A 5,250-nucleotide genomic window follows, 5' to 3' on the forward strand; every position below is an offset into this window, starting at 1 on the left:
AGGGGAAGATCGGGGCGGGGGGGGGGAGAGGGGAAGATCGAGGGGGATTGGGGAGGGACATCGGTGGGGAGAGGGATATGGAGAGGGAGACATTGGGAGCTGAGAGGGACATCGGAGAGGGAGACGTCGGTCATCGGTGCAGGCTGGAAAGGTAGGTTTAGTTTGGTTTTTAACTTTGTGCAATGGTTTTTTATTTAATTTATTTTGTTTATTTTTGCCTGATCCGGCCCTAAATCGGAAGCCGTGGGAAAGCCGCCCAAGTAAGTTTAAAATCGTTTTAACTATCTACTACGTCAGGTACATTTGAGGTACAAATGAGATACATTTGGTCCTTTAACTATCATCCCACGGCTTTAATTGCCGGTGGGACATCTGGATTCGGGAATCGCGCGCACACAGGTGCGTCTGTGGCAATCCTGGAATTCGGCGGGTTGGAGCCGGATTCAGAACCTGCTCGGGATTTTCGCCATTTTCGCAGCCCCCTTGCCCCAAATGCACCCACTTTGATTTTAAAATTGAGCCTGTAATATCCCCCTATAATGTAGCAACATAGGAACAGGAGTAGGCCATTCATCCCCTCGAGCCTATTCAGTTAGATCATGGCTGATCTGTATCTTAACTCCATTTACCCGTCTTGGTTCCATAACCCTTAATACCATGGTAAGGTAAGTAAGAATTTGGGGGGAATCGGCAAGTCCGCCATTGGGGGAGGGGGGAAGCCCGGGGTGGGGAGTTGTGTGGCCTTAGTTGGGCGCGCAGATAAAATAGGTCCCCGCTTCTCCGGGCCTTCCCGTGCCTGAATTCAGACAAGTTAAAATGGCTGGGCCGGGGTGGGTGGGAACGGGAATGCATCATTTTAACCCTCACCTGCACCATTCCCAATGGTTGAGGGGGAGGTTTAAAATTGACCCTTAAGCATTGTAACAATTGCACTATTTATTTGGTTTATGACGTTGTAATGGTAGTAAATGTATAATAAATCTTGTTGTTTGATAACATGCTTAAGACTTATCCTTTTTAGTTTATATTTATTTTTAGTTCTGTTATATTTGTTTACGTGGCAACTTGTAAGTTCAAAGCAATTCATTTTTCTGAGACAAGATAAAGTGGTATACAAATGCATCTTTCTTTCCTCTTTCCTATCTTCTCTCTCTCTCTCCCCCATGTGTCAATGTGAGGTACTATCCTTATTGCAGTTTATTCAGATGCATTAATTATCTGGTGCAATATCTCTCTCTATCCTCATACCGTGCATTCCATAAGTGGGGAAAACTTGCTCGAGATAAGAAAGCCTGTCGATAAACCATCCATGAGGGCATCTCCTACTATGAGGCCCCATCACATCGCTGATGCTGAATGTAAACACCAGCTGAGGAAGTCTCGCCTGAAAAATCAAGATCCCCAACCTGGTGTATCCGGGTTCCAATGTTTAATCTGCGGTTGCTCATTCCCAGCAAAAATAGGTCTCATCAAAGAACTCACTGCAAAAAAATGAGATGATATTCCAGTTGTCTTCTTCGATATCAAAGGACAAACGATGACTGAGCTCATCATTATGTTGGTATAATCAAAGAAACACCTGGGGATACTTGGCTATATCTAGGGTTACCAACCCTCCAGGGTTGTCAATTAATCTCCTGGATACTACTGCGAGCAAAACCCTGGAGAAAAATCATAGGGTCATAAAAAATTTACTTTTGTTTATTAGTTATAAAAATATTGGAGATGGGAAAATAAGGTTTTTGGCTGGGCGGGGCAGTTGGAGGCATGAGGTCATGAGATGAAACCTCCAGGAATATGTCCAACTAGAGTTGGCAACCCAAGTTTTATCTCACTCTGGATTAGATTACAAGCATAAATATTATGACACTGTTCTACTATAGTAGTTGGTTTGACACTGCTACCATACTTAGATCAATATAGTTAGTAGTGCTGAATTATGCTGCTGACTCTGTATCAGGTAAAATAGAGCTCCCCATGACAACATGGCCATAAATGCTCACAAAGGGCCCATCATTATTTTTGTTTGAAGAAACTAGCTTTATTTCACATGGGGTTACACACTGGTAGTTTTGATCAAAGCTGGGATGTTTAGCTGCTAACCAGGACTGTCCTCAGATAGAGGTCCAAAATTCCAAAGCTTTACTTTGTTTTGATATTTTCACACAAAAAGACCTTGTAGTTACCTTCCACATATTCACCTGTCCTGATACTAGCTTTCCTGGCTATTAATGCAGTCAGTCCTTTTCCAGTGGTAGAGAGGGGAAAGGGGCAAATGTTAGCGTGCTCTTTGAGTGGCCAGCATTGCTGTCAATCATAAAACAAAATTCTGCTGTATTATGAATTACTTTCCCCCTCCCGCTTCAAATGCAATGATATTGATTAGAAAGAGAAGGGAAACAGCCTTCAGCTGCACTCCGGGAGTTTTATCCATAGAGTGTTTGCACACAATGTTACTGATGCATTCCGGAGATTTTAGGCTGTTGCTGGTTTGAGCCCCTTCATTCAGTGGACAGAATGATAGTTTGTGGAAAACCCCGGGAATAACATCACACTGCCATAGCTCAGGCTAAAAACACTAATTAGAGTTTATTGTACGACATACATTTTTACAAGAGCACAAATAAATCAGATTTGGATAAAATAGCGATAGAGCGCATAAACTTTCACTGACAATTTAACTATTTGTTGAAACCAAAATAACAAAGCATTTTGAGATTCTTAGGGAGGTCTCGGGGCAGTGTAATTCCACACCACTTCCTGCTGACTTTCCACCCGGTCCTCATTTCTGGAGCAGCGGCTGAATTTCCAACTCAACTGGCTACCCATCCATCAGGGCCTGTGTAAAGGAAAGTCCCATTATCCTTAAAAAAACCACTCTCAGGTGGACGTAAAAGATCCCACGGCACTACTGGAAAAAGAGCAAGGGAGTTCTTTCAGTATCCTGGCCAATATTTATCCCTCAAACACCGTCAAAAACAGATGATCTGGTCATTTCTTTCATTGTTGTTTGTGGGAACTTGCTGTGCCCAAATTGGCTGCCACGTTTCCTACATGACATCATGACTTTCAAAGTACTTCATTGGCTCTAAAGCGCTTCGGGATGTCCTGAGGATGAAAGGCGCTAAATAGATGCAAGTCTTTCTTTTTCTTATAAAGCCTTCGGAGGTTGACACAAAACCTTGAAGATCTGGTGATTATATTTCACTAAACAGAGAGCTTGTTTGAGCACTGGCTGCTTGGAGATATCTCGGGGTAGCTGTAATCAGCTGCCATTCATCTATCCAGTAGCAGGGAATTTGACGTGTTTCCTGGTGTTAAATTCACAGCGAGCCAGTTTTCGGACATGAATGTGAAAATCCATGACCACATTTTTCAATTGGGTAGAGGCGCCTGAACAGTTATATCAAAATTCACAAATTTAATGAATAACAATTTCACTGAATTTGTTAAATGGTGTCATCACTCAGGTTTTAAAAAATGTTTGTGTCATTTTAAAATGTGTTCCGGCCACTGCCACCACCAGTGTCATCAGCACCTATCACTTCACAGCTATTACATCCATCACTACAGAATTTGGCTCGATCATTAGTTGAATAAGCAGGACGGACACAGCAATCTACTTCATTATTTTTGACTGCATATGGCAGCTTCCAGTGTCAAGATTAAGCCAGGATGACTGGAAGCACGGTTGTCTGCTCTAGATTGATATTGGCACTTTCTGTAACTGAGCCCATGACCTAGGTGCTTCACAACACCTTACAACAACAACAACTTGCATTTATATAGCACCTTTAACATAGTAAAACGTCCCAAGGCGCTTCACAAGAGCGATTATCAAACAAAATTTGACACCGAGCCACGAAAATAGACATTAAGACAGGTGACCGACAGCTTGGTCAAAGAGGTAGGTTTTACGGAACATCATAAAGGAATAGAGAGAAAGGTAGAGAGGCCGAGAGGTTTAGGAAGGGAATTTCAGAGCCTAGGGCCTGGGTAACTGAAGGCATAGCCGCCAATGATGGAGCAATGAAAATTGGGGATGTGCAAGAGGCCAGATTTGGAGGAGCGCAGAGATCTCGGAGGGTTGTAATACAACACCTTCACTGCCATTGAACATACAAGGTGACGATTACTCTGTCAGGTCCACTGTGTAGATTGAGGACAGGTGTTCCGTTATATTCATTGATGCCGGAGGCGTCGACAACCATCTAGCTCGCCTGCCAGCTACCCAACCTGTGATCGTCATCAGTACACAGGTGGGATCCATAGATGAGAGCTGATTGCCAAGTGAGGATCCATCCAGAGGATGTGGCTGCTCCAGGGACAGAGATGCAATTCCTCTGAGCGCCCCATAAACTCGAAGAGCGTGAGATAATGTACAGAGCTCCGATGAACAATGCAAATGACCACACTTTATCCTGATCACCAGGGGTGCGGGACTTCAGTTACGTGGAGAGACCGGAGAAGCTGGGATTGTTCTCCTTAGAGCGGAGAAGGTAAAGAGGAGATTTAATAGAGGTGTTCAAAATTATGGAAGGTTTTGAGAGAGTAAATAAGGAGAAATTGTTTCCAGTGGCAGAAGGGTCGGTAACCAGAGGACACAGATTTAAGGTAATTGGCAAAAGAACCAGAGGGGAGATGAGGAAAAAAAAATTTAGGCAGCGAGTTGTTATGATCTGGAATGCACTGCCTGCCAGGGTGGTGGAAGCAGATTCAATAATAACTTTCAAAAGTGTTGCCAAGAACTGAAAGTTATATTTTAACAGCAGCTAAACCTGCCTGCTGAAATAGCTTGTGTACAGTGATTGCATGGGATAATTCCTAAGGTTGTGCAATGAAGATTGGTATCTGAGGTGCAAGAGGAAAATTTGGTCATAGTTATACTGAAAATGTTGCTCTGAAGCAAATTTCAATGGCCTGAACTAGTTGAAGATTATTAAATCTTGTGTGAATAGCTGGACAGAGAGTCAATTAAACAGAAATCTCCTGTTGTGGCTCATACAGTGGCCTCGGGTTCAGAGTGATTTGACGAGAGAGCATAGACATAGAATTACATAGAATCTGCAGCACAGGAACAGGCCATTCAGCCCAACTGGACAATTCTATGCCAGTGTTTATACTCCACACAAGCCTCCTCCTCCCTCTCTAATGATTTATACCTGAATACAGCATTACAAGGCCCACATACGGCAGGTACATTTGCCGCATGCTGGCTGTACAGTAGGGAATCTGACATCCCAACACAAT

This window comes from Heptranchias perlo, chromosome 13, assembly GCF_035084215.1.
Source record: "Heptranchias perlo isolate sHepPer1 chromosome 13, sHepPer1.hap1, whole genome shotgun sequence".
NCBI classification, from domain to species: Eukaryota; Metazoa; Chordata; class Chondrichthyes; order Hexanchiformes; family Hexanchidae; genus Heptranchias; species Heptranchias perlo.